The sequence below is a fragment of the Vombatus ursinus genome, unplaced genomic scaffold (assembly GCF_900497805.2).
Source record: "Vombatus ursinus unplaced genomic scaffold, bare-nosed wombat genome assembly UNPS02011148.1, whole genome shotgun sequence".
Classification (NCBI taxonomy): domain Eukaryota; kingdom Metazoa; phylum Chordata; class Mammalia; order Diprotodontia; family Vombatidae; genus Vombatus; species Vombatus ursinus.
The window spans coordinates 18,143-27,900 of NW_020950926.1; the positions used below are offsets into that span (position 1 = coordinate 18,143).

At 35.1% G+C, this 9,758-nt stretch overlaps 1 pseudogene; it reads right to left on the minus strand.

Moving 5' to 3' along the window:
* Window positions 1-6,146: 6,146 nt before the first annotated feature.
* On the minus strand, window positions 6,147-6,536 carry LOC114038465 (annotated as a pseudogene).
* Window positions 6,537-9,758: the final 3,222 nt, after the last annotated feature.

Genomic DNA, 9,758 nt, shown 5'->3' on the forward strand with positions numbered 1-9,758 from the left:
ACTATAATCTAATGTGGTATCTTCCCCTGCCCAAAAGCATTTTTGATTTTTAAAAAGTGCCATTTATAGTGGGTGATATTTACTCAAAGGAGTCAATTATTTTCTGTGGTACCCAGGTAAGAGCAGCCATAGGCACTAGTAGGGTTTTTTGGCAGATCTCAACGCATACCATGCAGATGACTGCCTACTCCAAAAACTTATAGAACTGGCTCTGTCTATAATCCAGTGAGCCTGAGGGTATATAGTCACAATCTCCTTTGTTCTCATGACAGTTTGGTAAGAGCACACGTGGCTTCCATTTAAGGCTGTCACTTCATTTCCATTTCTTGGCAAAATTGAACTCCAAAAGTCCATTTCCTGAATAGGCAGTAATGCCCATATGAGAGGCTCTGGCTTCTTGAAGGTTGATATACTCACTCTATCCTGAGGGCTGCATGCCAGCCAGTTCAACTGAACTCTGTAGAGGAAAAAGGAAAGGCATAAAAAGAGAATAAGAGCTTGTTCAGCTCCACTAAAAAAGTCCGACTAAAAAGCCGCCTACTCAGCAATCTCTGAATGAGTAGCCTTCTCTGAAGCTTGTTTAGTTTGACAGAGGTATAATACAACAAGGCTCAGTTGAACTACGGTGGAGAAACGAATCAACAGGAAGCTTAATAGTGCTATACTATAAATTTGTTATCTTGTAGCTCCAGGAGCATTTAGTAAATGGAAACATTCTACCAAGAATTAATGTTGAGTCTTGATTTATTTGAGAGGAAGAGTGAGTATTCAAGACTGTTAAAGGGACCAGGATGAATTTCTGTGCCTCTAGGAGTAAGCTAGACTTTCCTTCTTTTTACAAATCCTCTTGAAGGTCTTTTTTAACTTTCTTAGCTTTGCAGATTTTTTTACAGGTTTTTTTTTCTTAATACACATAAAGAGAAAAGAGAGAAAATATAGCCATGTAAATTATATGGAATGCATTTGTTAGCATGAATATGGTTTCATTATATACCCTCATTCACTCTCTCTTACTATATAGCACTCAAATACTGCATTTCCATATATTTTTAAAGACTACAGATCACCTTACACATATCATAGTGGAAAAGTTGATAAAAGATGGAAATAGGAAAGGTAAGGCCATAGGAAGGTAGGTAACCTAACAATATGCATTTTTGTGGAGTTGTGAATTAGTCTAGTCATTCTGGGAAATTATTTGGAATTATGCGAGAAAAGACATTAATTATTAACACATTTTGATTCAGAGGCCTCATACTTGGACACATAACCCATGGAAGTAAAAGACAGGACAAAACAACCCATGTAATAAAAAAATGTGGTAGCACTTTTAAAATTAGAATATATATATATATATATAATCAAAGTGTAAACACTGTGGTGATTTGATAAACAAATTATGCTATTTCAATGTAATGGAATATTATTATGTCTTTAAAAGTATTGGGTATGAAGTATTTATAGAAACAGGAGAGTTGTTCAAACTGATTACACATACGTATATATGCACATATGTATGTAAACATACATGCATGTATTATATATATATATGGAGAGAGAAGGACAGACAGACAGATAGGCAGAAAGACAGAAAAATGACAGATAGATAAATACATGAACTGTTAGATAAACAATAAAAAGCAGCCAAATGCAGATTAATTTAAATGATCAGACAGTCTTGGCCAATAATTTAATTTTAACTTAACTCAATTCAATTCAATAAGAAGGGATTGTTTTCTATATGCCAGGCACCAGAAATACAAAGTCAAAAACATGACAGTATCCATAGACTTTCATGGAAATGTGCCCCATAGAAAAGTAATAAAATAATGAATATATGCAGATCAAAAAATATCATTAAAATAGTTTTTAATGTTATAACATGTCACTAATTCTAAAAATAATGAAGAAAAAATAATGTGAGCAAATGTAATGTTCTGAACATTGATAATGAAATATGAGATACAATACAAGAAAGGAAAGTCACATTGAAAATAACTACCTATTACACACAATATTTTGGAAGAGAGTAATCTACCAAAGTGCACAAAATACTTGTATAGATTCAAATATGAAGTATTCATACTTAAAGTATTAATGGACTATTTAATGCTCATGATTTTGTTGTGAATAAAATAAAATTAACAATACTACTAGGGTTAATTTACAGTTTTAATGTCATACCAATCAAACTTTCAAATGAATACTTTGTTGAACTTAATAATGTAATAACTCAATTTCCCTAGAGAAATAAAATATATAGAAAATCAAGGGAAATAAAGAGAAAAAAATTAAAAAATGAATGGAAAACAGCACTTTCATACCCCAAGATATATTATAAAGCAGCAATCAAACTCATTTGGTTTTGGTGAAAATGTAAAGAAATATGATTAATGAAGCAACAAACAGAAAAAAATAAACTTATTAACTCAGAAAACATTAACTACTTAGGAAAGAGCTCCCTATCTAATAAAATCAGTTGGGAAAAGTGTAAAGCAGTCTGACAGAAATTAGGCTTGTACCATCATCTTACATAATATTCCACCACAATGGATATTCAACTTGAATATTAAAAAATAGATAGACAGATAGATAGATAGATACATAGAAAGATAAATATAGATACCACACCCTTCACAGCTATGAGTAGGAGATAAATTCTTAATCAAACTAGAGATAAAGGCAATTCTGAAATTTAAAATAGATAATTTAATTATATAAAACTTATTAGTCACTGCATAAATAAAAATAATGCATCCCTTATTAAAAAAAAGGGAAGAGAGTCTAATGGGGAAAAAAATCTTCACAACAAATTTCTCAGGCAAAAATTTGTGATACAAGATTTATAGACAATAACCACATACACGTGCACACACACACACACACACACACCAAAAGCATTCCCCAATAGACATGTGTTTAAAAGATATGAACAGTTCTCAAAATGAAAAATGCAACCTATTAATAAGCATATGAAAGTAAGAGAAATACAAATCAAAACTGTCCTTCAGTTTTACCTCACTCTCAGCAATTTGACAAAGATGACAAAAGATTAGAATAGTATTTGTTGGAAGAGTTGTGGAAAAATAGGCACACCAGCTCCTTGTTGGAGCTGTGAATCATTTTGGAAATCAATGTGGGATTATGCCAAGCACAGTAACTCTAGCTCCTTGCTAACTAGGGATTAACTCCTAACACCTCACATGACAGGTTGATAATCACATCCCCTTCTCATCCTTTTAAGGCTGAAAGTTTCTTCTCATATATACTGATACTTATAATAGTCAAGGCTTCATTGCTTGACCTGAACTCCACCATTAAGGGCAAATAACTCATATTGTCTCTCTGGCCCCCTTCAGGCCTATGATTAAATAGATAAGAGCTCCCACTTTGAAAGTAGTGATGGTGGTAGTGGTAGGGAGGGCATAGACTAGGAAAGTTCAGCCACCACCTTTGTGAGGTCACTTCAATAATCATTCCCACTCATCCTACATGTATTTCTGGGGCCAGTTCAATAATCAAGTAAGTCAAGGAAGGGGTGTTGTAATTAATGAATTCACAGATATTTTCAAGTACTTGAAAAGGGAAGATATGAAGTAGAGAAGAAAGATTATGATCAGGAGGTTATTGTAAGGAAGAGGGAATAAAGACCTGAACAAGAGCAGAAGGTGAGTGAATAGAGAGGAGAAAGAGAGGAGAGACCTAAATACTAGTGTTTCCAAAGTGCTTTACTTAGATACTATAATGTAAGTATACTATAGGCATTTTCCACATTTTACAGATGAGGAAACTGAGGATCAGAAAAGTTAAAGGTTAAATATCTTAACCATGGTCACACAGTAAGTGCCTAACACAGTATTTTTATCCAAGTCTTCATGACTCCAAGTCTAGCCCTCTATGTTCTGTATAATGCTGCTTCTCAAATTCAAATACACTATACTTTTAGGTCATTTATAGTAAAGTTAAATACTCTCAATTATAGAGATGCTTTTAGAATCATATCAAAACCCTCTTTGTATGCTATTATAATTTTAAGATGATCAAGTTTATTGAATAAAATCATGCCAGCCAAGGAATAAAAATGCTATTTTTGAACACAATTTTAGATTGCATGATGAGTTTAGCTCTCTCTTGATTACCCGGTTGCAAAGAAATTCTTTATGTAAACAAAAATCTCTATTTTTAACTAAATCTTATACTGACCACGTATAAAAGTATGTCAGATAAAATTTGACTTCAAAATCAATTAGTGAAAAATGAATTACCAAATTTTGAAATACAAAGCACTCGCTACTGAATTTTTTTGTTGTTCAGTCATTTTAGTCATGTCCAACTCTTCGTAATCCCATTTGGGGTTTTCTTGGTAAAGATACTAGAGTGGTTTGCAATTTCTTTTTCCAGCTCATTTTACAGATGAGGAAACTAAGGCAAACAGGGTTAAGTCACTGTCTAGGTTCACACAGCTAATGAATATCTAAGACCAGATTTGAAGTCAGAAAGCTGAGTATCCCTGACTTCAAACTCTGCACTTCATCTACTTTGCCACCTAGCTGCCCTGATTACTGAATGCTGAAATAAAATAGTTATCATCCTCCGTCCCTACTCCCGTTCTCTGCCCTTTTTTACTCTATTGGAATTCCATCTTTCACCAATATGAATCTACATGCAGACCATACTTTAAATCTCAAAGGATACAGTACTTTCTCTTGTTCAAATTCACTGAAATATACCCATATTCAAGCAGACAAAACCTTTATCCACATATGTCCAGATACTAATATACATGCATGAAGATTTAACACGTGTGTTCAGTCGTGTCTGACTCTTCATGACCCCATTTGGGCTTTTCTTGGCAAACATACTAGAGTAGTTTTCCATATGTTTCTCCAGCTCATTTGATGGATAAGGAAACTGAAGCAAACAAGGTTAAGTGACTTACCCAGGGTCACAAAACTAGTGTCTGAGGCCTGATTTGAACTTACAAATAAGAGTCTTCCTGACTCTAGGCCTAGCACTCTATCCACTGTGTCACCTAGCTGCCACAGATTTAGCATAGCAACAGATAATGCTTCAAGGGAGACAGGTAGGTGACAGAATGGATAAATCACTTGACCTGTAAACAGGAACACCTGAGTCCACATCCAGCCTCAGACACCAGCTGTGTGACCCTAGGCAAGTCATTTTATGTCTACCTGCCTCAATTTCCTCATAGCATAATAACACCTACCTCCCAGGGTTGTTTTTGACTATACAATGAGAATAATATTTGTATTTGCTTTGTATATGCTTTGTAAACCTTAAATGCTAGCTATCATTAACAATATGAAATGAGTGTTACATTGAGAAGACCATTCAATGACTAACAGGAATATTTTATTTTACATTTGGGGCAATAGGACACCACTGAAGCTTTTTAAATAATTCATTGACCAGTCCTTTTAAAGTATTAATTTGCCAGATCTGTAAAGTATGGACTGAATTAGGGGGAACCTGGAGGCAGAGATCACTAAGAAGACTTCAAATACTACTGAAGAGAAGTGATAAGGAGTTGAATAAACTTAGTTATGTGACTGAAGAGAAGGTGTTGGGTGTGAGAGATTCTGTGGGGGTAGAAATGGCATGAGAAGACTTTTTTTGGTATTTTAATAGCAAACTTACAGGAACAGTACAGAAGACAGACATTAAAAACATGTACTTGCATGTAGGACAACTCAGTTAGAAAATATGGTGAATGGATGGAATCTACCACATGATAAAAATGCTACAAACACCATTTAGTTGCCATCAATAAGAAATTTACTTTTTAAAAAAATCCAAATGCTGGCATTGTCCAGGAAAATTTAACAGGTTTATTTATAATTGTTACAAAGTTGAATCGTTGGAACTTGTTCACAGAAACTTTTGACCCCATTAATGTTTTATGTCCTCGCATTTATATTCAAAATTCACACACAAATGAAAATGAAAAAAAAAAACTTGCCAATACCTGATTCTGTCCCCTATTTCCCATTCGCTATCATACACTTAGGTACCTTTTGACCCTATGGGAAAAAATATCTAACGTTCAGAACTACCAATAACAGGAAGAAGAGATTTGTTTTTTTTCCTGTTTTGAGAGTGAAGAACGTTTCCCATCATAGTGGAGTTTAAGCACGTTCTCCACATATACGGCGTGCTAGTTGGACATCTTTTGGCATAATTGTGACACATTTGGCGTGGATGGCACATAGGTTGGTGTCATCAAACAGGCCAACCAGATAGGCTTCACTTGCCTCCTGCAAAGCACCAATTGCTGCTCTCTGGAAGCGCTCATCTGTTTTGAAGTCCTGAGCAATTTCACGCACTAGACGCTGGAAGGGAAGTTTACGAATCAGAAGTTCGGGGGACTTCTGTCAACGTCTGATTTCACGTAGAGTCACGGTACCCGGCCTGTAGCTATGAGGTTCCTTGACCCCTCCAGTAAAAAGCGGCTTTTGTAGCTAGGGGCTTTACCACTGGTAGATTTACGGGCAGTTTGCTTGGTAAGAGCCACGTTCCTGAAAACTTGTCTTCATACACACCCTGCTTCTCTTTCGGCTTGGGCTGGGAGAGCGAGAGGCGGCCCTAGCGCTAGAGAGCTACGGCGGCGAACACCCAGAAGACTTTCAAAATGTTCATTTGCCTCAAGAGAGCTCCCTCATATATTGTACAATCGCAGATTATACTTTCTTGGAGGCATTCCAGGTCTTCAAATTTCTTAACGGTTTGATTTTGCTTCCCAATATGATTCCTACCGTACTTCACTCCCTTCTGCCCAACTTCTCCAAACTCTCCATACTCTGTGTGTGCATTTGTATGTCTGGACAATTGGAAATGGAGAATAAAGAACATTTTACCAAATATGTGTAAAACAGAACTATGTATCTTTCCTCTTAAGCTTCTTCTACTCTAAACTTCCTTATTTCTGATGAGGACATAACTGCCTTCCCCATTCATCCATGGTTCTATTCTCAAAAAAAATCGTTGACTCTTTTTTATCCCTCATGTCTCCTGTCCAGCCCTGGCTAAGTCTTGCTGATTCTATTTCTATGATTTAAACTTCATGGTTTCTTTTCTATCAGGCTGTCATCTGAGTTCAGGGCTTCATTAATTCAAACCCTGCCTTATGAACTAGTTTCCTAATTCATTTATCCCTCTGCATCTAATCCCTCCCCACTCCAATCTTTCCTTCACACAATTGCCAAAATAATCTTGCTTGGAGCAAACTGGATTATGTCACTTCACTGCTGAAAACCTTTCACTGATTCTCTATTGCCTTTAGGATAAAATATAAATGACTCACCATGGAATTTATTTCTCTCAACAGTTTGGTTCTAACTTACTTTTCCAGGCACATTTCATAATATTCACCTTCATTTTCTCTACATTAAAGCCAAGCTAGATATTTACTCTAGTTGGCAGCCTCACTATTATCAACACTTCACTCTCCTTCACCGACCATATCTAATCACTTGCCAAGTCCTGTTAATTTTATCCCCACAAAATTCCATGTATCACTTCACCTTCTTTCCAAGCACCCAACCACCCTAGTTTGGCACCTTGTCATCTCTTCTTTTTCACCATTTCAATATCTTGATAATTGGACTCCCTGCTTCCATTCTCTCCCCAGTTCAATTGATACTCCTCATACCTGCCAAAATGATAATGTTAAAAGACCATGTCACTACACTTCATAGAGTTTCAGTGGTTCACTTTTGTCCCTAGGATAAAACATCAACTCCTGTTAGATATTTAATGTTATTCATAACATATTGTCAACTCATCTTTCCACAGTAATCTTTTGTTTCTCTAAAGCACCTTGTTTCAGTCAAATTGTCCTCACCGCTCATCCTCATATATGACATCCTATATCTTGACTCCATTTGCTTTTACACTTTTTTTCTGAAACTTGAAGTTGTTTCTCCTTACATCTGTCTCAAAGAATATTTAGCTTTCTAACAAAACTCTGTTCAGATACCACCTGCTAGCTTCTATTGCCCTCACTGTACCAATTATGTTGTATGAATAGACATATATCTGTGTGTTTACACACACACAGAGATACATATGTCTTTGTATTGCCTTTGTATATATCATTTTTGCCCAGTTGAAATCAAGAACCATAATTGTTTCATTTTTTCTTTGTATCTGTAGCACCTATTTAGCATTTTGTATATCTAGCACCTATGCCATATGTCTATAGAACATAGTACTTGCTGAATAAATGTTTGTCAAACTAAAAAAAAAATAACCTAGCATATTACTTCATTTAGTAGATGTGGGAACTGAGGTGCAGTTTAGTTGTCTTGTGCCCAATGCCATAGAAGAAGAACATGGTAGATGCTGAGATAAAATTCAGTGGGCAGAGGTAGCTAAATCTAATAGAAGAAAGCATGATATCTTGCAAATCAGAAACCCTGGATTTTCATGAAGTCTGAGCAAGTCACTTAATCACTCTATGTCACAGAACATTTATATATAAAATAAGGGAGTTTGAATATATGATTTTATGGTAAATTCTAGTTTCAGAATTCTACAATTCTTGAAACACATCTAGAAAATTAGAGGCAATTATCAAAAAAGGAATGAGGTTGGTATGAGTATCAATTTGTCAAGTAAAATTTTTAAATGTTGAATTTAGGTGAATTTATATATTCCATTAATATATTACTAGACTGAAATTTGCATCCACTTAAAATAAGTTGACAAGAAATCTGCATTTTTATGCTTTAAAATAGTATGTTGAGTGGCAGATAAAGCGGTAAGAGTTGAATCGAATGAGATGCAAAAGAGAGGGAGAAAAATAGACATAGTTTATCAGAGTAAAGAAAAGAAGGTTATAAGGAGAGACAAAGGTGGGAGAAGGTAGGAAGAAATCTAGAGACATGTATTATGGGAAAGAGAAAAAATCTAATGAGTATAAGGCAAGAGATGATTAAAAGACACCCCCCAAAAAAAGGTTTCTTCCAAACCTTAGAAACATTCTTATCTTTGATTGTTAATCATTTTGATGGCACTCTGGAAGATAACCTACATAGGATAGAGTCAAGGTATTTTGTATTAGATTCATAGATTTTTAGGAGTATAAGAAACCAAACAACACAATAAGAGTTAAGTTAGAGAGGCAATGCAGTGTAGCAGGAAGAACATATTATTCTGGTATAGTAAAAAGAGACCTGGGTAGCTAGGTGGCACAGTGCATAGAGTACAGGGCTTGAAGTGAGAAAGATTCATCCTCCTGAGTTCAAATCCAACCTCAGACTTATACTAGCTGTGTGACCCTGGCAAGTCACTTAACCCTGTTTACCTTAGTTTTCTTGTCTGTCAAATTTGCTGGAGAAGGAAATGGCAAACCATTCCAGTATCTTTGCCAAGAAAACCCCAAAGGGGATCACAAAGAGTTGGCCAGTATGAAAACAACTGAGCAACAACAAAAGAGAACTGGGTTGGAATGTTGGCTCTGCCATTTACTAGGCATGTTAAACATGGATAAGTCTCTTTGTTTATTTAAATATTTATTTCCTTTTATGTAAAAATAATAATATTTGCATCACATAATTCACAGAGTTGTAGAGAAATATTAGTTTTAAAGTGTTATATTCATTTACACTCTAATTATACAAAGACTATTCAATGTAGTAGAAAAAATAGAGGACTGGGAGCTTTTTATTTTAATGCAATCAAAATTATCTATTTTACATTTTGCAAATCTATTGTACATTTTGTTTGGTTATGACATT